This window comes from Acanthopagrus latus, chromosome 18 (assembly GCF_904848185.1).
Source record: "Acanthopagrus latus isolate v.2019 chromosome 18, fAcaLat1.1, whole genome shotgun sequence".
NCBI lineage: Eukaryota > Metazoa > Chordata > Actinopteri > Spariformes > Sparidae > Acanthopagrus > Acanthopagrus latus.
The window spans coordinates 29,382,090-29,405,824 of record NC_051056.1 but is presented as its reverse complement, the minus strand read 5'-3'; positions in this window follow the sequence as shown (position 1 = coordinate 29,405,824).

Genomic DNA, 23,735 nt, shown 5'->3' with positions numbered 1-23,735 from the left:
CCATCCCCAAATATTTAGTTTGTCATTTTGTGGTAACAGGCCCCTCTGAGCGTGCATGTGTGTAACATCAGCGCCGTGTGGATGCGTGGAGCAGCTTCAGAGGGGCGGCTGAGCGTCTGGGGGCACTTTGACTCATAAAGTTTGAAGATCTAGATTTAGAGAAACCTGTTTTCATAAGCTAATCGTTATCAAATCATTTATTAGGATATCTCATCACTTCCACCTTATTGTGAAATATCCTGCGTGCCCAATCTGCAGCCAGAGTAGTCCAAAGAAATATAAACTTATTTAAAGCAAAACTCAAAAAGCAACCAAGGCTTTGTTGTGAATGTGTATGAGTTAAACCTTCCTGCAAAAGCATAATTATGACAAAAGAGGCACTTTTAAGATTTACCATATTTTTGTTTTTGGGTCAAACTCATTTTCAATGGGAGTGCTACGGCACTTCTACGCTACCATCAAAATCTGTGTTTTTAAAACAGTAACAGCTCAACTCACGAGCAAAGTTTCATGTTGTGTCGAGACTTCTTACTGTTTTAAAAATAGAGATTTTGATGCAATCGTAACAGTGCCCGTAGCACTCCCACTGAAAATGAGTTTGACCCGAAAACAAAAATATGGTAAATCTTAAAAGTGACTCTTTTATCGTAATTATGCTTTTACACAAAGGTTTGACTCATATACATTCAAAAAAAAACCAAAAAAAAACTAGTTTGCATTTTGGCGAGAGTTTCACTGTAATCACACATTAAACAGAGCTGTTTTGCTTTAATAAATTGGCTCTGCTATAATATAAAATAACTGTGCGTGTGTCTGTCTTGTGCATGGGAGGGCAAACGTGTGTGTGTGTGTGTGTGTGTGTGTGTGTGTGTGTGTGTGTGTGTGCACCGGAGAAAGATGGTTTCAATCGTTCGACTGCGACAGTTTCAGCTGGGACCACGAGAAAGACATGAGACAACCCCTCCTCAAACAACAGCGAGGGGTGGCCGCGCACCGCTGCGATAATGGACCTCTTTGAAAAAGAAGAAGGCCCTCCCCTCCTGTATTTGGAGGGAACACATGTTTGCCTGTCTCTACTTCTGTCAACAGCCTCCACTACAGTGGCAGAGACCGTGGAGAGCTCTGCTGCTCGTGTGCCGAGAGGAGGAGAGCTTCCCTGTCAGGCACGGCTGATATGACGACTCATTTCACAGCAATGCACTGGTGTGGTTTCTCTGTAAACACGGGTATGAAAAATGCTTTTTGGGAGGCAGAAGTCTGCGGTGAAGACAAAAACATGACATAAGCTCTTCCAAAGAAAGAGAAAAAAAAATCTAAATTGGTAAAAATTTCTGTTGGGTAAACCAAACTCTACCCCCTGACCTCTATCTACCCCCAACTCTGAGTCTCACTCTTTCTGTTCTTCTGAGAGTGGATAGTGAAACCAGATGTTTTTAACAGATAACAAATGTCAGAGGCAATAGCTGACAGCACACCTGGTACAGTACAGACGCGGCCACTGGCCCGGTTCATGTGAACAGTTTGACTTTCCCAACTCTTCACTGATCATGTTTTTTTGCATCGATCGAAAAGCAATCAGTCCGTGCGTTTTTTCTCGAATATGTCGTAACACGAAACAGATGTTTGAACGGTTACAAACAGATCAATAGCTCTTATTTTCAAAAACACACACATCAGAATTGGACAAATTATATGTATTTTGGTGTGCAAATCACACTGTCAACTCCCTTCTGATCGTGTTTTTGTGCATCGATAGAAAAGCGTTCTCGCTGTGCGGTTACACGAGTGTGTCATGATACAAAACAGATGCTTAAATGGTTGAAACATATCAATAGCACTGATCTTCAAAAACACAAACATCAGGGATGGATGAATTTTATATTGCGGTGTGCAAATCACACTGTCAACTGCAAGTCAAGTGGTTTTGGTTGCAAAATCATAAACTTTGCTCTCAAACTTTCCACCGTGTTGGAGAGGAACGGCGATGTTTGTCTGCTGGACAGTCGGTGAAATATCTCGACAGCTTGAAGATGGATGAAGAGAAAAATTGTTGCAGACGTTCTTTTTCTTTTTAATTTGTCGAATAATTAGTTTTTTGACCATAGAGGCTTAAATAACTTAAGACATTACAGCTGCTTGTTCACTGCTGTTTAGTGCTTATTAGAAAAGATTTCAGCGTGAACAAGCCAAACTAAGAAGTTGAACACAATAAACATCATACTTTTAAAGCATCAGCATGTTAGAATTTTCAATGTGATCACGTAAGCATGCTGACATTAGCATTTTTAGCTTCAAAGCACCAGTTTGATTAACTGACTCAGATGATGCCACTTGAGTCAGAGTTGGTTTGGACTGATGACAAAAAATCTTATAAGGAGAAAAATAAATATGAGGGTTTGTGAAGTTACAAAGAAGTGAGCTAACCTGACTTGTGATTGAGCCTGAGGCCACGTTAGCATCTGCTAGCATGAGACGCCTGAATCTCAGCATAAACTGACCTGTATCAGAGTCAACGTGCTACAAAAGTAACATGCTAAAGTAATATACCAGGGTAAGCAGTAACAGTGTGGAATACTGTCTTTCTAATGGGATCAGTGGTAATATTATTATAGTTACTATGTCCAGTAATTACCACCCTGAATCAATATCAACACTCGGTCGCTGTCGATCCGTTTGCTGAAAATGGCGTAGTAATGCAAAAGTAGCGTAATGCTTTGCTCCACACAGACAGTGATGAATTAATGAAACTCAACATTTTGGGAGTAACTTTCCCAACACTGAACCTGGTGGTGGTAGAGTTGAATTGTGGGTAATTTATGTGCCAAGGTTTTCATAATGTTGAAGAATTACTGGATTAAAAACGTTGATATTTTTCGGTTCTGCTGCATCGATTCTGATCCTTTTTTACTTTAACTGTCCGTCATGAGTTTGACAGTGTTACGGGAGTGCAATGAAAGTTATTTTACAACAAAAGAAAAAAGTGTGGCTGATGTAAAATTTGGATCCCAGACTAAGTCACATGTGTCGCTGTCACAGGCGTGACTAACAGCACGGCATTAATTTTTCATGTCGGTATTGACAGCCCGGAGTGACCCTGAGCTATTATGAAGAATTGTCTCTGATCTGTGGTTTTTCTTTAGGACTGACATCATATGCGCTGCGTAGTAATCCTCCCATTCTGATCTGTGTGTTTGAGCCAACCCAGAGACCAGGAGGGGAGGGTGGTCTGCTCCCCCAGTGTCTGATGATTGATGACGCTTCTTGTGACACTGACAGAGAGGGATCAGCAAAACAACCAACAACTTCTGCATAACTCTGCGTGAGCCAGACGCCAGCCACGCTATTGTGTCATCAGCACTGGCGCACACACACTGAGACACTAGTAAACACATCCGCCCACCAACTCACACACACACACACACACACACACACACACACACACATACTGAGTCACTCAAAGGGATGGGGTTGATTTATTATTGCTGAAGCATAGTTTCTCATACATTATAAATGAATGCTGGACATGTTCGCACCCTAATACGCGCCTATAAAAAGATGATTATCTTCTGTTCTGTATGGATTGGATTACTCCTCCACCTGTGCTCCCAAGCTCTCAGTTTTGTCTGTCTTGTCTCCAAAATCAGCTTGGAGCCACCTGTTCTGATGACCACAGTGGTCCCTGGGAACCGAGAACACCCACTGCAAGAAATATCCCTCTACGGCTGGTCCGCCATCGAGGCACGCAGTCCGACAGAGAGCTTTTACATGTTAGAGTTTCTGAAGGGGAATCTTGTTTTTTTACTTATTAAGGATTTGATTGTAATTCAGCAATTAATTTTAAATAATAAATCGCTAAAGAGAAGTAAGATGACCTTGTGTGATCAAAAGTAGTTTTGGTGCCTAAATCCAACCAAAATGTGGCTAAAACCCATCAGATGTGAAATGTGTTTATAAATCCTAAAGGCTCATTAATGCTTCCTTTATGTGCGAGTAAGACCGCTCACAGACCTCCACTGTCTCTCCACCACCGTCCGAACTCCACCCAGCTGCTCTGTAGCGACTGTTTGTCTCTGTGCCCGGTAGAAGTAACACAAAACACAGATTTAAAAACTTGCCAACTTCCACCATTCTTAAAAATAATCCTTCCTCTTGTCTTGTGGTCGCGTCTCGCTTAAACTACTGGCTACACCGCCCCCGTGACTCCCGGAGGTACAGCTCCGTCGGTCCGTATCCGTAGGCTTTCAGGGTACAGACAGTCGACTCCGTCCACATCCGAGTGTGTTTCTGACACTGAGCATTAATACACCTTAACTCGCCCGTGCATATTTCTTATTAGTTGATCGTGGAGCCCTGCACATGCAGAACTGATGCTGCAAGGGTGAGTACAGCATCGTAGTTCCAAGCTAAAGATCACCGACCAAAGCTGCTATATTTGACAAGTTTGTAATGAGAACATGTTGTTCTTTACCTCTCTGACCTTGATGTTGTGGTGCAAATTAACAAACATATAACTTACATTTTAATACCTCGGAGCTCTTAAAAGCAACCAAAATAGGAACAAACTAGTTACAAGCTTAGATCCAAATACTGGTGGTTATGTTTTTAATTCAACGTTGAGGAATCAACAGACCTGGAAACTCAAAACAATGATCCCTCAACTTTGCTTCACATTTGGATCTGTTGTGTTGCTGCTCTGTGTAGATGGAGATTGAATCATAGCAGAAAATCAAAACTTTTAGTTTGGATTATGTGATTAAACACAAGCACATTCTGCTGTCTCAGTGTTTCAATGATTCATCCACGGCCCCACTTGCTCGTGATATATATGATATAAGATATTAAGACTGTGACATATTTCAAATTAAACACGCTGCAATACATAGGTATCAGTTCCCAGTTCTTAGACTAAATGACTGCAGAATACGGACTTTGTGTTCACTCATACTTCGTCATTTTTCAGTTTCACTCTTGCAGCTGCCCAGATGTTTGATTTACAGCTTTAATGTCTCGAGTGACTTTCATTTTATTGAGTTATCAATTTCTCCGCATGAAGAACTCCGACAAACTCCCGTGATAACTCCCAGCACATATAGCGTTGACATTTAAAGAGCCGGCCATTAACAATATATCTGGTTGCAGTCGGGATGGCCCATTTTATTGCTGAGTGCATATCAAATAATGGCGTCTGTTGGCACATGGATGTGAACAGGACACATCAATATCTCCGGGCCACAGAGACCGTCCGGTGGTTGCTGCCATTTGGCGCCAGCCATACAGACCCAGAATTCCTCACTTCATAAAAAATTGTTCAGGCCCATTCAGAGTGCCTGGTAATCAATACTACAGGCACAGCTGTTGGACCATAAAACGGCCCTTAATTTGGAGACAGCCCCTTCCTCTCTGTCAGAAGGCCTCAGTCTGCCGGAGGATGTTTGCTAACTCACCTAGACGTGGCTGCAGATGACAGCGAGACGTTTTCTGCTCGCCTGCTTTTATCAACGTCCACTTAAGAAGTACGTTGAAGGACTCTTCTGCAGAGTACATGTCAGATGTCATTGCTGCACTTAAAAACACAAATTAAAATGATTGTGAGTGATGTACCTTCATTGTTAAAGTATCCTCTGATGTGAAGACCTTTCGCGGCCAGTGTTTTCTTCTCCACAGTAAAAGCCCGGCCGTGAAATACTGTACTACAATGCAGCGGTGCAATCCGATACGTTTAAGACGAGACCTTGAAGTAGGCCAGAACCACATCTATCAGTGACTAAATCTGTCCTTGCATTCTCGGGGAAGACTCTCAAGGATGAAGCAAGTCTTCAAAAGCATCTCTCCCTTTTGATGTAAACTTCTGTGACTGGTAGGGTGCCTCTGCAGCCCCGCCGCCTTTTAATTGATTATGTGAGGCAGAGGGCACCGTATTGTAAATGAGGTGATAGACAAAGACCGCAATGCTCAGTAGCTTCACCCTCTGTTATTTTCCTCTATAGTGGCGGTTAACGGTAAAGAAAATGTGTCATTCAAGGAAGAGGTCATGGGAACATTCAGTTCTTAAAGGAAATAACAACAAATAGATGAACATGTTATTTGCTATAAAAATACTGGAAAACTGTCCCCAACATGTGTTCATATTCACCGAATACACAAGTGAAAATGGAAAGAGGATAAAAAAAAAGTTCTTAAGCTTTAAATCAGGGTCCTTGTAAAAAGCATTCATAAATAGTTAAGAAGGCCTTAAAATATGTTTATCGTATAACAAACATTTTATTTCTTGTGTAGTATGAAGGCACTACAACTTTGTAGAAGCCTGTGTTTGATTCACATCTAAATGACAATGAGATGAATCACTGAACCTTTAAATAAGAGCTTTTAATCAAACAATCATCTTGTTTATCATGCTGTTAACACTCACAGTATAAAGTCTTATCAAAGGTGCAATCTGCATGAATTTCAGTTGAAAACATTCAGAAAACTTAAAACTATCAGCAGAATGTGAATAAGGGTCTGACATCCTGTGACGACGGCCCCCACAGATCCTGGTCAGGTGTAAACACCCACATTCCTCCTGGTTTCAAAGTCCAGTGCTAGCTAAACAGCTAACTGCGCTAACTAGCTAACACTGGCAACAGCTAGCAGCAGTTAGCGTTTGCTCCGGCAATATGCTGCCCCCTTATTTGTTATGAGTATGAATTAAGTGGTCACTTCTCACATAATGAACCTTTGATGTTATGAACACTTATTACAGGGATTAATATGAAGCCTTTCTAGTTTTTGACCTAGAGAAATATTATACTAAATGTTTAGAATAATGAATGAAGCCGCCTCAGTTTCATGGAGCTTAACGTCTCCATGTGACCTGCAACATGTGCATATTCATTACATAGGAACAGTTAGTTCACACACACACACACACACACGCACACACACACACTGACAAAACAAGCAGAAGTGTCCGGACCTGCGTTTTCCTCCCGAGTGGTACCAGGATCGTTCCTGCTAATAGACTGCAGTGGTGGAAATAAAATAAATCTTTATTCTCCTCCTGCAGCAGCTCGGGGCTCCGTGACATTTGACAGTCTTTTATGGCGCAGAATGAGACACGTTTGGCGTCGAAAAAATTCAATTGTGGCGTATTGATCCTGGGCTGTCTGTCATTATTCCCAGGTTGATTGACAGGAGGAAATTGGTTACGTTAAGTATTTCATATGTTATAGGGGCTGACATTTGTTTGCCTGCTCCCTATGTCAATGTTGTTGAAGAGATCTGTAGCTTTATGAGATAGCATTATACACTGACTGTGGCTTCTGTGTGATGTTCCAGTGTTTTTCCTGACATAATTTAAGATATATTAAAAACCAGCAGAATCTTGAGGTGTTTAATGCCAATATTATTGTCTTCCTCCAGGGGATCATGTATGCTCATAATCGGCGGCAGCGGCGGCCTCGTGCACGAGCGCATATGTGCACAGGCACATTCCACACACACACACAAAAATATATTCCCAGCATGTTTTTAGGCATCGACAACGCCAATGACAGTCAAGTGGAGCTATTTTGATTGAGCTGTGTCGACACTTTGCATAAGAGGAGCACCGTGACTTCATGCTGACAGTTGGCTCACCTGAGCCTGGACTCGCTGCGTTATTTGATCCACATTAGCACAAACGTGCCTCTATTCTGGATTTCATGTCAACCTGGTGTGAGTGCCAGCTGGTTGAGGTTTTATATTCCTGATCCAGACGTGCCGTCAATCCTGGAAATGCATTCAGAAGTTTTAAGATACTGTCGACTAATTGATATTCAGTGTTGTCGGACACAGTTCTGCTTCGTTCCTCTCACTGGATCCACCTCCTCGTATTCAACATCAATATCAAACTGACCCAGAGCTGAACGTGGCTTCATAACATTTCTTAAAATTCAACTGTTACATCGTCAATAATCTCTTTTCATGACATGTTATCGGTCATATTCATGTCACCAGTGTAATAAATTGATGCAGTTGTAAAGAGCAGCGAGTAGAGAAGCTGCGAGAACATTAATAAGGTGGGATCAGTATTCTGCTTCACAAAGTCCTGATGATGGAAATTTATCACAGTCATAATTTATCTATAAAATAATATATTGGCCCATCACGTCCCAACTAACATCTGAATTTGTATCAATTTTAAACTGAGCTGGAAATATTGTCACATCATTTAAATGATGAGACACACATTTACATCATCAATGACATATATAGTTTTGATAGTTTGGATATGGAAGAGGTGATCAATGTATCGGCTTGAGGGCTCAGCTTCTCCAGCAGCACATCATGCCAGCAGAGCAACATCACTGTCATGTGAGCAATAATCACTTACACACTGGAGGCGATACACGTGATTATTCACCTGTTAACATTCACTGTGGCTGATAATCTCTCCTGTAGGGTTTTTAATTTAAAATAGAAGTGCCAAAAAAAATAAAAAGCAGGAATCTTTTTCACGCTGCGTCTTGTGGGAAAGTTCTTTCCATCTTGTTTTACAGAAAAGCACGAGATGTAGTCACTATCATATTATTCAGATGTTTAACACACAGTTGTGTCTGGACTTGTTGTTTCTCTGTGTTTGTCTAACAGACAGACAGACCTCGGTCAGCTGACGTCACACTGTTCACTGTGCGTTCCCTCTATTGGCTGTTTCACAGTTATTCTTTGCTGGTCAAACCCAAAAGCAAATGTTTAGATTTAACTTGCCCATCCTTTATGTTACACTGACAGAGGGGCTGTCCATATAGATCTGCAGTCCTGGGTCAACATCAGCTCTTAGCTGGACTGAGCAGTGGTGAGGTCAGCGGATCAATAGTTAGACCGTCTCCCCCACTTTTGTCCATCTTCTGTAAAATGTTACCTTCCTCCTGAAGATGATGCTGAACGTCAGTCTGCACAGAATTTTTCTCCGATACGACACAAGTTTGTTGACAGAGCGATAAAATGGACCCTGAAGCGTTTTCTGCCCAAAACATCTTCTCTGTGCAGAGCAGCCCGTCCTCCGCCTGGAGCCACTCTCGTTGGGTTTAGTATTAACCCAAAATCCTCGACTGTTTGACGGACATCACCAGGTGTCTGAGTGGCTCAAGGGTGCGGCGGTCTCTGTGTCATTGTTGTATTCTAGTTAAAAACACGGCTTTGTGAGCACATGATAACAGGCCCGGGGCTGAAACCACCAGACTGCGGTTCAGCTTTTTGTGTTTACTGATGAGTATTTATCTGCCAAGTGCTGCAGCTTGAAACTGGAAACTTTAGTTTGTCAGACTTGACAGATAAAAAAGATATTTCACCACCATCAACTTCATAAAATACCTTGTGAAATTAAAAAAGTGTGAACAATTAGAATCAGTCCTGTTGCGTCTGATGATCATTAAATACTTAATACACATAAATCAGATACTGTGTCTAATTCTTTGATATCTCTTTTATCTGAACTCTTTATGAAGTTTCTTCTTTCTCTCCGTCTTCATTTGTTCCTTATTTTGTTTATGATCCTTTTATCTCATTGAAAATACCTTTTTCTAAAAATACAGCGATGTTGTTAATCAAGGACGTCTGTGTTAAATATTAAAATCTTGGCACTAAATGCTTTAAAAATGTGTTATTGAATGTTATCTAAAAACATTCCTCTGGAGACAGAGCTGATCACACACAGGGTGATTACAACAATAAAAGCTTTCATGAACTGGAAACTAAATCAGAGCAGATATTATTCATAAACACTCTTGATTCTCTTGTAATCAAACAAGAGCTTCCACCATTTTTAGTAAATGTCAGTGGGCAGAACAGAAAATAAGAAGCACAAATCTCAGAACAGATCTGATGACATCTGGTAGGTTAAGATGCTTCGGACAGAAATGTCAAATGCAATTCATGTAAATGTGAATTATAATTCTGTAAAACCTTCGTTCTTCTTAAAGTCATTTCTTCGATGATCACGAGTGAAGACCGGACATCAGGTCCGATCCGACTCCAGGCACATTAAACATTCATGCAGGCCTGCAGGCTGTAGATGGTCTGTCGTTACAAGTCTGTGAATTCTGGGAAACCTTAAGTGGGGGGAAATGTATTTCATGTAATCCCTGGATTAGCATAGCAACCGGCTAATGGTCAGGAATGGACGCTCCGTCTTTCAGTTTTTGAGTCCATTTAACCCGAGGCAACATGGTGGGTGGACCGGTTGGAGCGAGGGAGGACTTAGACCACCAGCTGCTGCACCGGGGGGCTTCAGAGGAGGAGGTGGGCAACGACTTCAAGCTCAGACTCGCTCGGACGCGACACACCGTTTGACTCGATCAGGAGTTAAAACTGAACTTTTATACACTGCTGTGAATTTACTGCAACTGATGCTCTCTGATGTAGATTCACACTGAAAGATGTTTAATTATAAGATCTCGAAGAAAAAGCAGAGAGGAGTGGAAAGAAAAGAAAACAGACCTTAAAGTCTGTACGTTTATTTCTAACCATGATGTCGGGATACACGGTTATTTATTGCATTTTGTGGGTTTTTCTCCTTCAACATTGTACAAAACATAATAAGATTACAGGGTTGTGTGTGAAAAGTTTTACAAGCTGTCGCCTACAATTAAAAGATTTGCAGAAACATCCTTATGAAATGTTACATGTCAGCAGCTTAAAAACCATTAAGATCGGGATTCCCAGGCTTCCCAAAACATTAATGATTAAAATGTATTGTAATTTGTCGTGGCGTCTCATGGCTAGACCAAATGACTGCTCCTAATTCATTCTGGTTTTGTAATCAGTCTTTGCCCTGTTGCTATATTTACAGCAACAGTTTTTACTTTTTTATTATGTCATTTCTTCAGTAAACTATTCTGGTTTTATGAGAAACACATGACAGACACTGACAAACACACTGTATGTCACAAAGATATAATTCTCTTTTGTGCAAAGTTTTCCTGAATAAAGAAAAGAGAAATCAGCCTCGATAAAAACTAAAAGAACGTGCATGAAAAGGAGTATTTCTGTGAGCACATTAATCGTGCATTACATTCTGAAGTGTCAGGACGACTGCATGCAAAAATGGTGGTCAGCCTCTGCTGTGCTCTGGCACTCCACGGCCCCGAAAACTCAAATAAGTGGCCTCTCTGTTTTTTCTCACTTGAGTCGTCAAAAGTGCCCGAAGGGTTTTCATCACCAATCACCACACTGATCTCTTTGCATTCACGCAAAACCAACAGAAAAAAAAAGAATATGACAGTTGGATCATAGCTGTCCACAAGCGATGCCTCAAAGCTTGAAGTGTGAGTTCGACCAAGCGTAAAATGTCAGACGGGGAGCTTCCAGGGAACGCTTGTTGGCAGGACGAAGTGGAAACCCAGCTCCATGTGAGGAGAAAGGGAGAGGACGTTTGGTTTGTACTTTGCAGTTTGCGGATGGCTCCGCGTTCCTCCTCAAATGTCATCCAAGACTAGTCTCGCAACACTCTGACCAGAAACAGAAGTCGTAGCCTATATTTTAGCCGGGTGATTATTTATGTACCTGCCATGGATTCTCACTCGAGCTCGCCGTGTACCGAAACCTCCCACATCTCCCCCAAAACCAGATGGAACAAGGCAGAGTGACCGCAAAAGGCAGCAGACTCTTTAAGATTCTCCCTTTTTCTTGAGTTATGAATTCACCATATGCTGTGCAAAATTATACTTATGAATCTAGAGGCTGAGGTTTGTTTGTGAGAAGCTCTATGAGAATAAACACTGTGATCCTGCTTTAAGTCCTCAATCAATCTTTATCGGGGTAGTCAGCTGGATTTGCATGATGAAAACAATCAAATTTGTGGTTTTGACAGATGAGTGCTCGTGGTATCCGGCACCAACTGCTTCTCACAGCTAAAGCTAATGCATTATCCACAACTGCAAGAGCAGCATCATACACCGGCTCCAGAATCCATTAATAGTATATTCCTATTGAAAAAGAAATCTGGAGCACCATGACGTTACTCCATCAGCTTATCCTGTTTCAGCAAAGCAACGCCGTGCGCTGAAAATACACCATCGCTGACAGAGAGAGCCTAATCCAGTGATTGGTTTTACCTTATCACACAACTTAAGGAGTGTACACTTCTAAGCTGACGGATTGAACCTCTGTTCGATACAGGTTTGCAAAACTGAATCTGTTGAGCCTCCAAGATTTGATATGGGTATTTAAAGCTCTGCGCGGCATTAACCGCGGAGCACAACAAATAGCCTGCCTTTTAACAGGGCTAGGGAATCCCGGGGCCAGTTGGGATGCAAATTGAAATGATCCAAGAGTGGATTGAGAAGGTGAGGGTGGGCTTGGATGGGGCTGCGGAGGGTGGATGTGGGAGTAGCGAGGAGAGAGGGCTGCAGGAATGTGGGAATGAGACGAGGTGGTATGAGGCTTGCGGTGAGGGCTGTTGAGGTTCTGAGGAGTTAGCTGCGATTAGCCCCAAAGACTAACTTATGACTTGAGTGACAACCGTACAGTGACAAATAGCAGCGGAGAATGCGCTGCCTGCCGGTTGGCGTGCTTCATCCCGCCTCCTCCTCCCCTTCCCACGCAGACGGTGACAGTCATTTGGTCAGCAAACAGTGGATCACTGCTCAGCCCTCCTCTGTTGATGTGTGTGTTTGTGCTGGTGTGTGTTCCAGCGTGACTGTCAACAGTTCAAGAGGGGCTGAGAGGAGAAAGCAGATCCCGGAGGCGACGCGTGCGCCGTGAGATGATTCACAGTTTTACCCTGAATTGCATTATAATGACGTGAAATCAGCAACATCAGCGCCTCCGTGAGATTTCGATTCAGGCCCGTTTGTGATACGACAAGACGGCATAGAGACATCATTTTTCAGAATTATCAGTAATCGCAAAATCGCTGTGGCAGAGGATATTCCTCCGCGGACAGGCAGACAGACTGAATTGAAAGCATCTTGGCAAATACAGGAAAAAGAGAGAGTGACTGAGTTTAAACGATACGTGATAATCAAAACCATGCAAGAGTTTTGGCCGGGAGAGACGGCAGCGTTAGTGCGATGGAACCGCAGTGTAAGTCGTGCATGCTTACTTCATTAGGTACACAGTCTGCCGACCAGAACATGTGACACCACTCGAACAAATGGGATTATTTCTGATTCGAGATTGCCTTCATGTTGGCACCTACAGCGCAACATCGCCCCCGGCCAAAACTCGCTGACTGTCTCTCAATGTAAACTTTCAGGCAGCCATTTTAATTGTTGATGCTGTCGTGCCAGTTTCAGGATGTGCCAGTGATGTCATCATCGCTCTCCTCCTCACACATTAATTTCCTACTCTTAAGCAGCCACTGACTAAAGATACCAGAGTGTAACCTGCTTGCTTTTCATCATTGTAATTAAAAAGGGATAAATTAACACTGTGGACATGAAAAGAAGAAGCTTCTCCGCCTTTGACCCTCTTAATCAAGACTGGAATGATCAGCCTAACTGCGACTTAATTGCCTTCTGCTGTTTTTCTTCCAGCAATAATTTGGTTTGCATTGGCTACGCTGTGCCACTGAAGAATAAGCCAAGCCCTGTTGGCCCATTAAGAGCTAAGGCACTCTGTTTTGGTGGGTTGATGGGAAGGGTTGGTGGATGGAGGGGTGGCGCGGGGGCTTGATGGCAACGTACACGGGGTGACTCATGATCGGGAGTCCATGGAAGTCAACGTAAGACTATAAAGAAAGCAGCTTCCCTCTCCAGGGTGTGGTGAGGTTTAAGGGCTTTCACATACAACTTTAAAGAGCCCAAGTTTTAAATCCTAGGATATACTGTTAAATCACATGGGAGGCTTATTGTTTTCAAGGCTTCACATATAAGCGCCTTTAACCCTCTAAATGCCATTGAAACCAGCCCGATGTATGCTCATTATAGAGTATGAGCAATCATCAGCGGGGCAGGTGTGAGTGAAATGTGTCTGTGTTTCCAGCACCCGGTTCATGTCGCTCTGCTATGTTTACAGTTATCCAATATCATATTACGTTCATGTTGAATAAGTGACTGCTGCCCCTCCCGGGTCCCTCTCCCCTCCCGTCTGAGCGTGGCCATATATGATTGAGCGTGCGTTGGTGTGACCGCCGGCTCGTTGAAACCACCCTGACATCACCGAGCGCTTTCTGCTGCATGTGCAGAACCATCCAGCGGGGCAGAGATTGAACCCTTTTCATTAATCTATCATCAGCTGCGACTGAGGCCGTCTGCAAGGCAGCGCTGTGTTTGCGTCAGGCTGGGAACGGGATGAGAAGAAAAATAAATAAGAAATAACACGCGTGGCTGCAAAGACACTCTGAGAAAAAAAGTATTTAAGTATCTTTTGCTTCATTTAAAAAAAAAGAACTACAATAAGGAACAAGCTTGCATGAAGGTTTACTAAGAAGAGTTGGATCTGATTTGTTTTTAGGATAAGATCTGACATCCAGACGGAGTTAACTAGAGCAAATGAAGCCAATTTCTGCTCTTTCCTTTGTCTCTTTGTTTTCTTGAAAAGAAGCACAGAGAGTCTAAATCCACGACGACAGATCTGCTGGTCAGAATCCCCCCGAGAGATCATCTCTCACTTACTTCTGTTGCATTTTTGAACACAAATATCATTTATAGCTATCAAACCTTTATTTTCTTGCTTGTTTCCATTTAACGGCCCACAGCTCGTCCTCCCCGGCGTGCTGAGACTGTGTCGAGAAGTAAGATATGATTGTATCATCAGATATCGATCGCTGGCCCCCAACCTGCTCCATTGCCTCGTATTGATTCCTCCCAACTGGTGCAGGAGGCCTGAAATTGGTCCTCGCAGTGAATTTCACCGGCGCAGTGTTTTTATTTGTCAAGAAAACATTCATGCACTGCTCAGCCGTGTCAGCAGCGCCCGTCTGTCTGTCGGTCTGTCGGTCTGTCTGTCTGATCATCTGTCTGATGGTCTCTTGTGCTGCGATCGTCTCCTCTGAAATGTTTCTTTGAGGTTTTGCTTATATGTCATTCTCAATAATAATATTAAAAAAGGCTTTTCATTGCAGCAAAAACATTTTTTTTGATCTAATTTAAACATTTTTAAGGTAATTTTATTCTAGTGTGTTTTAATTTTGCTCACATTGAAGACAGACTTTATTAAAAGTAAGAATAATAATAACTGGATGAATGAATCGTGCAGAACCTGAATACAACGCCAGCACATACATTATAATTCTTTATTCCTTCAGCTGTCTTGTATCTGATGGGGTTAAGGCTTTGGGGAAATGTGCTCTGCCAGCATGTGGCGTGGCACATGCGTCGCTCTACATTTCATTTCAGTGGAAAATATAACTCCATTGTAGAAATCTATCCATCTAGAAGCCGAGATGCCGCAGTGTTAGTCACTCATCGGAGCCGCCCATGCAGCTCTTCTTCTTCTCCTTCTTCTTCAGTGACTTTAATTTATTTTGAAATCAGATTACACAGGAAGTTTTAGGCCTTGATCCGTCAGATCTGAAGTAGGTTTGGCTGCAAGTCCGACGCTGAAAAGAGCTGCACCACATGTGATCTCGTGCTTAAATAAACATGAAACAACATTTTAAAATATCACAGATGGAATATATGAAGAATAAAAACACACAAATCCAGATTATTTATGAGCTGAGAGAATTTCAGGAGACACATTTTTGTCGACACGTTTTATTATTTTATCTTCAGAAATGAGAAAATCCATTTTTTTTTTTTCTTAAAATTGGAGCCAGAATTGCATTTAAAAACTGGAAACTTGCATTTTCTGTCTAATGATAGAGAGAAGCTGAAAAACAGGCGACTTAACGCAGCTTTACGACCATCCACACCCATAATCCCTCCATACAGTAGCACGGCACTGAAGCCTCCACCGCGGCTGATAATACCTATTATTCCAGGGAACACCACCTACACAACATGACCCTGCTCAGTCTAATGAAGTCACTAATTTAATATGCCACTGTGCTTTGGTGGCAATAGATTCAAAATCTAATCTGGGCCAAAACTGATTAGGCCTATTAAGTGGTAATGGAGCGAGGGGCACTTAGCATGCTTGGAGGTTAAGCACCTTTATCTAAGGCGTGGCTGCTCTTTTGTTGTCCTGTTGTTAAGCTGATTGCATAGCAGAGGCCATCTGTCTTCTTGTGTGGTCTTCGTTTTCGGTCAGATTCTGCGGACGTGTTCATTTGTAACACTCACACTCACACGGTCGAGTCTTACAGATGTCATTTTTTGGAAAATGTCAGAGTTTGTGCACAAAAACCCCGGAGAGTGGAGAAAATGGATTCGAGAGCAGAAAAAATAAAAAAAAATTGGCTAAAACATTTGACTGTGGACATTTCCTGTTGGTTTTGATACCTGCCGTCTCGCACTGTTTATCTGTTGTTGTGAAGATAATTTGTGGAAGGATGAAAAGCTCTAGTGTCTAGTGGAAATGCAACACATGTAGGAAGTCTGAGCGTACATGCTGTGATTCTGACGGATCACACAGACACTTTAAAAAAATAATAATAATTTAAAAGAAACAACTTTATCGAGTGTTTTTTTACAGAGCAGTACGTGTAAAATGGCAACAGAGTGTTGCGTAGCACTCAAATAGTAGAATAATCTCGCAGGGTCTTTTGATGTGTGACTGATCCGCCGACCGACACAACCTGAAGGCATTCCTTACCCCGAGAGCTGGCTGTGGATCCTCGCTCTCTGCCAGCTGAACGCTCACTGCCACGGCACGTTTTCCTCTCACTGCCTGAAAGGCCTTGACACTTTTCTGGCATGTATGAAGGATGGATCACAGGGCGTAAAAAAAGACAATGTCCCGCCGTTTTGAAAATTTATGGCCGGACAGCTATAGCGCAGACCCATATGTTTAGGAGGGGGAGACGGGAGGGGGCCAATTCTTAAAGCTGCAATCAAATACATCTCAATTAGAGCGTTTTCCTCCCTGTAATACTGCTTTAATTTGATGGGCTCCAGACGGACACGGCAGGCTGCAACCGGAGAGGCGTTTTAAGTCTTAGACGTGTTTTTTTCCAATGGAGTTATTTCCTCTAAAATTAAAAAGAATTACACAAACTATGAATAAATGTGTTGAACAAGAGACAGAAAGATTTTAAAACTGCAAACTAATGTGACAGGAGGTTTTACTGCAGCTTATAAAGAAAATAAAGAGGTCTATTGAAGCAACTTTAATCCATTTAATTGCTGAATTTTTGCATGAAGCAAAATGAATAAGTCGACTCAAACTGCACTAACAGTCGAAGGATTTCGTGAAACAGCAAATGCCTTCGTTCCCAACATGTTTTCAGTTTTGCTTTAATGATTACATTTTATTTCAGTGTGGATTTGACGGGCTTATATCATCTTACCTAGACAATAGTCTTTTTATATATTTGACTTTAACAGGAATTTGTTTGTTATTAGGAATCCAGCAGTAGATTTGCAGTTAAATCACAGGATGATGGAGGGACGGTCCGCTCGTCTAAAGCAGGCGTCAGACGCCATCTACTGGCTGCAACACGCCGCTGATGCAGCACACAACATCCACATTCTCTCAGAGAGGACGGAATTTAAAAGATAGAATTGATCAGAATTGATTTACACATTTTTAAGGCCTCAATTTCTTACATTTCTACTTGAAAATAATTGAGTGCAACACAAAAAAACAAGCTGTTTGAGGATATAATATGCCAACAAATGGAAAATAGTTGGATTTTCTTATTTATCAGTGCAAATAAAGAGAAAAGAGAGACATGTATGTAATAAAAGAATCCATAACATGATTCACGACATTTTAAAATCTGTGGGTAACAAATAATTAATAAAAAAGCAAATGTTGTGAGTTGAAATAAAATTGTGTTTCTCTGAATGAATATATAGCAACATTGATCCCAACAGTCGAAGCTTTCCTCTCAATCATTAGAAAAATGTGTATGAAAAAAAAAACCTAAACAACAAAAAAAAAAAAAAAAAAAAAAAAAAGCTAATTTGTTGAAAGGAGCCAAAACCAACAGAAACTATAGTGAATGATTTTCTGCTCGGAGCTCCATCAGCTCCGTCCCCCGCCGCCTCGCTGTAGTCTCATAAGATTCTGAGGCTGCGAGCACAGACACGGAGCAGCTGAGCACCATCCTGCCGGTGACTCCACCATGTCACCCTGCGGCCTGTCTACCCAGATGGCCACTTTCTTCCTCCCTCGGCCTGCCTGCCTGTCTGTCTCTCGCCGCCTGTCTCCCTCTCACAGCTCCGCCCAGCTGAGCCGGTCACCGAGCTCTGACAGCTCGCTGAGCCCCCCTGACTGCTAACCAGCACCAAAATATCAAGCCCGGCCCGGGTGCCACAGTTCAGTGTGTGAGGGGTTAAATCATGCGTGTGCGTGTTTATAGACAGGGGCTTATTGACAGCTGATACTAATTTCAGTGTAATTTTGTCCCAGAACTGCTGTCTGCTGTTGTTTCTGTTGAACATTTTTAAAATCTTTATGCCAGAGAAATATGAAGGATCGAGGTTTTTCTCCCTCTGCTGCAGCTCTTTGAAGCAGAATGACTCAGTGTTTAACAGTCGGAGATACTGTGAGATATAAAAACTCTCCGTCAGATAAAGAAGCAGACACACTGACAGACCGATAACCGACAAACGTGAAGCCTAATATCCTGATTAAATTCTAATATATTGCTGGTGTAATTTGTGTTAAACCAATAAAGATGAAGTCTTGGAGGGAAGTTATACCTCTGTCTGATATTAGAGGAATAATCGAGCCTGTGCACAGGTATTCAGATCAGTTTGTAGGTTATTTTTACAGATGCCATTTTGCGTGACCCGGTGCGGTAAGCTGACTCTCTCGTGGAGGAGAGACGGCGCTCGTCAGGTGGGCGTCGTCCTCACGTCGGGACGCACAGGCCACGCCTCCCCGACATGGACCGTCTCCTTCGAGATGCAGGTTTTTTTTTATCGTTTCTGGACTTAAGTGTAGGCCACTTAACTATCTAAGCTTTCGTAGTGATCATCCCATTTATCTGGGATTATTGCAGTGAATTTACTGTTTGGTCTTCTTCCAGGCCTAAAATGTCAAGTCCAAAGTCATGTATGCAGTAGCTTTATTCGGTAAGACCTCCGCAGATCCGTCCAAAGCTGGTAGCAGTTGATCTTTGGATAGAGCATGAAATAAATAAATCCTCTTTAGCAGATCAATATTCATCCTATTTAATGCTGGATGTGAAACTGCTGGATTTGAGGTGGTAATGCTGATGTACAGCTAATCGTTGGAAAATAAGCAGCGGGGCTTTGCGATTCCTCCAGCAGATAGTTTGAACAGGAAGCCGGATGAGTAAATGCCGATTGTCTAGGCAGTGAAAAACCTGGTAGTGATTACTTGTAATTTATACCTTCCAATTAATACGCAGAACGTGTCTTGTCCTGAGTGGGAGGGGATGGAGTGTGAGGACTCACCGCTGATGATGAGTGTGTTATTGAAGCCGGTGACACATTTCCTGCTGCAGTTTCACAGTAATGACATTGTACACTAATGATATTAGTTGACACATGCTTGTATAAATAGAGAGCGGGGATGACGTGACTTGATAAAACAGACGGATGTGAGGTTTCATTAGTGCTCTTACTCCTCGCAGAACAAGCGAGAGGACGCGACCTCCGGCTGGGTTGGATTTTTTGGCATGAGGGAGGATCCGAGTCTTCCTCCATGTGTAAATTCGCTCTGTGGTAGCAGCACTAAAGCACCTGTGACAGAGTGTGACAGTCGAGAGCCCCGCGGACTCTCTGCGGACGAGTTGTGACTCATAAGTTTGCAGCGTTGCAGCACAAGGCCGGTTCCCAGAGCACAGAATGCATTAAAGCATCAAGAAGTTGACCAGCGTAATTTACGGCTGAACTCTCTGTTCCCCGTTGTGAGGAGCCCCGCCCACACAGAGCCTCGCAGCCTCGCAGCCTCTCCGGCCGGTGATTTACTTCTCCTGTAGCTACTATGAGCATTGAGGGGCTGAAGTCTGCATACCGGCTCTGTTCAGTCCTCCGTCTAACAGGACTGCAGCTCTGCTTTGATGGATCGTCCCAAGATGTGTCCCAATTCCAGCAGCAAATGAACGAGGGAAATACTTTGGGAAAAAAAAAACAGACAGTCCGTCGCCAATACTTCTTTTTTCTTTTGTGATTTTTTTTTTTTTTATTATGAAAAATTAAAACCCTCCACTGCTTGTGTGTCTTGACTTCACAGACTTCACAGGGATAAGCAGGATTTAAACTTTTCCCTTTTAATAACAAATAACCAAAAAACGACTCAAGGATTATTAATTTTTTTTTTTATCCCTTCATTTGTCATGCCAACAATATGTTTTCCCATAAAGACCCAAAACTTACAGTAATATAATAATCCAGCAGGCTAATAATAGCATTTCTGCTTCTTGGCTCTTTTCTACACCTGCTACAGATCCGAAAGTATTTTTAAAAAGCTTTTCTGTGCTCTTTGTGTAAACCGTAACAGTTATTCCTGTAGGTAACCATAAATCATGGCACTGTTATGAGCAGCACTGTGACAAGATGACAAAGGGAATATAAATATTAGGCCATTAAGATCGTCTCTCCCAATCTGGGATTACGCCGATGACCCAGCAGGTACAGAATCTATTTTTCTACCGGCCCACATGATACCCATATGGCTGCGACTGACATGAATACACAAGCAGTAAATTTTGAAACTTGGAGCCAAAACACCTGTTTTTTTTGTTTTTTTTTCCTCTTGTGGCTGCAGGATCACAGCGGAGAACAGAGATGGTTGAGTTGTTGTCGGTCGGAGAAAATCAGGAGAGCTCTACAGTAAAGAGAGAAGCAATATGATGACTAATTCTTTTTATCTCTGATGATTTTTTTATGTCTAAGTATAAAAACTGGGGGGATGGCTGGGAAAATAAATTCATAAGGGGAAGTGGCAGGTCACTGAAACTGTGCTGGAAACCAGAGATCTCAGCCGGGGGGGGGGGGGACGCTGAGAGGGAGACCGGCTCAGTAAAGCTGCCGAGCCGGGATGTTTACCAAGGATTTTTGGCTCACGAAGCTGAAGGGCTACGAGAGAAAAGAAGAAAGGAAAGACGAAAGAGGAAGAAGACGACAAAAAAAAAAGATATTTGGCATTTCTGACTTTTCCTCAACAAACACCCGAGGGTCTAAGAGTCTCATTTAAATAAACAAAACCAAGGGGGTTGGATCAATTTGTGGACAATAAGCTTTGCCTCGGGGCCCCGTGCTCTGACAAGCTTCGAAAGTGGCGCCGGACTGTGTCTCGCTGAGTCAGAGATAGAAATCCCATCCTTCAACAAGTTGTTGTGAAGCCGCGTTCACAGGCTTCACTGGTGGCCTCACCCGCCTCTGCAGAACTTTGAAGTTGGTGGAGGCAGACTCAGGCAAATCTTCATGTACAAAATGGCCGCTTGCCACAAGGGTGTAGGAGCGGCAGAGAGAGCAGCGCTCGGCTGTGAGGAGTGGAGTTGGACTGAAACCACCGTCTGGACCAGATGTAGGACTGTAGGCGAGCGACTGGAGCACCTGCAGGCTCCACCGGCCCGGGTCTCCATCCTAGACCGCTAGAAAAGGTCATGACCTCTCTTCAAATGACGGTGTTTCATCAGGTTTCCATGTGTTGTATCTCTGACAGCGTCGGCACAGTGAAGTCAGTGTTCTTCAGTCTCTGTTGTTACCACATGTGACCAGCAGAGGGAGACCACAGCCCTACGAAGCCCCGCAGCAGCAGGAGGAGCAGCAGCAGCAGCAGTTTTTTAAAAAAAAAAGATTGACAGGAATCATTATTTCTGCTCTCAATCAGCAGTTGGTAGTTTTAAAGACGTGTCTAACGTGCACAAGAATAACTGTGTCTGTTCCATCAGACAGATTCATGTGTGAAGCGCTGCGGTGTCGTCTGATTCTGACTAAAGCGTGTGAGCCGAAAAACAAACAAAACAACAAGCAGACAAACACCTTCCCGCTTTTTCACTCAGCATTAACAGATTACTGAGCCGAGAAGTTTGTGTTTGCAAGACTGAGTCATATTTGTAATAAGGAGGAACTTCAGAGTGATTATTAACGTTCAGAATTATTATTTATAAGTGTATTGATTTGTGTCTGCGTAGTTTTAGAGATTAGTTAACAGGCATCCAGTTACGTATTTCAGAGAACTCCTAAAGATGTTAAATGTTTGGGTCATAAAAAACAAGGTGAGGAAATGAAGGTGTGAGTGTGAGGAGCACTGAGAGCAGTGGTCAGCTGTGATGTGTGCGCCGGACCACTAGAGACTGAACTGCGTCCACAAAAGGAAACGATTTTACCTGAAGAAAAACCTTTAAATCTACTTTAACGACCGCACACTGCACTGCATGTAACGTTACCTCTGTCTTTTCTTTCCACTGTACTACACAGTCTGTGTTTGTTGTTACGAACAGCATTATTCACTTTCTCAGGTAAAGACGTGCAGATTCAATTCATTTAAATTGTATGTACAATTTCTATTTCTATTTATTACATATACATATTTGTCACATTTAATGCAAGGTTTTATGTTGAGTCAGTGTGTAAATGAAATAACTAGGATTGATTACTGGAGAATTTAAAATAAAGTACTTTTATGTTTAAACTTCAATAATAAACAATTAAAGAACAAATGATGTTGATGCAGCTGTTCTCTTTACTTCATATGTAATAACTGAATAAACACGAGGTTCATATAGAAATCAGAATTAATTTAATTTTACCAGCTAAGTTATTTAATATTTTCACATTATTCAATGAACTTATGTAGTACAATTAAATGGAAAACGGAGTCTCTGTTAAAGGCGTATGATTGGCTGCTGGTGATTTACATGTGCTGTGTACAGTGCAAACGATGAACACTGATATATCTGATATATTTTGAGATTTACTTTAACATGCTTTTGCAATCTGACGTACAAGAACATGTTTTTACATTTAAAGTTATTTTATTTATTTGTTCCACCTGTCGGCAGAGTGCTGCTGCAGCTGAGGGAGGAACTGGTGTCAGAACGAAGCTGCGATGGGTTTAAATTAGGAGCAAATCTATATTTTCAGTCTTTATGTTCAGAGCTTAACTTTGTGTTTACGATCAATATCTTTTAATTCTGGCACTGGAGGAATTGAGTGTTTTTTTTTCCAAAACACTTCCTGAAACAGCAGTTAGATCCTATAACACTTAAACTAACTGAACACAACATGCTCATTGTTCTTCTCTTGCTATTTAGTTAACGATACAAGAACAAACTAAATCATACTGACAGAAGACGATATAAGTAGTTAAAGCAACATTATGTAGATTTGTATCTGTAGCCTGTTTGTTGGATGTACATCCACCATGTTACAAGACACTGGACCGTCACGGAACCGGTGCTGGTGTCGGTAAAATGCATATTCAAACCCACAAACAGACACACATGCTGCCGGCACCTCCAGTCCTTCTCCAGTTCTAATTATAAATTCCTACACTTTTTTTTTTTTTTTTTGCTCCAGTAGTGGTGAACTTCACAGCCGGCCCCTCCGCATCTTATCTCGCCCCTCATTGTTCAGCCGGGGGTCACGTGGGGTCACTGACAGTCTGTTTGACTCCACAAACCCGGGCCTCCGTCTCTTATCAAGACACGGCCAACATTTCCACAATGTATGACTGTCCATAAAAGGTTAAGTGACCCCCGAATCAAACCAGCCTGATACAACCAAAAATATGACAGCAGCGCCAGA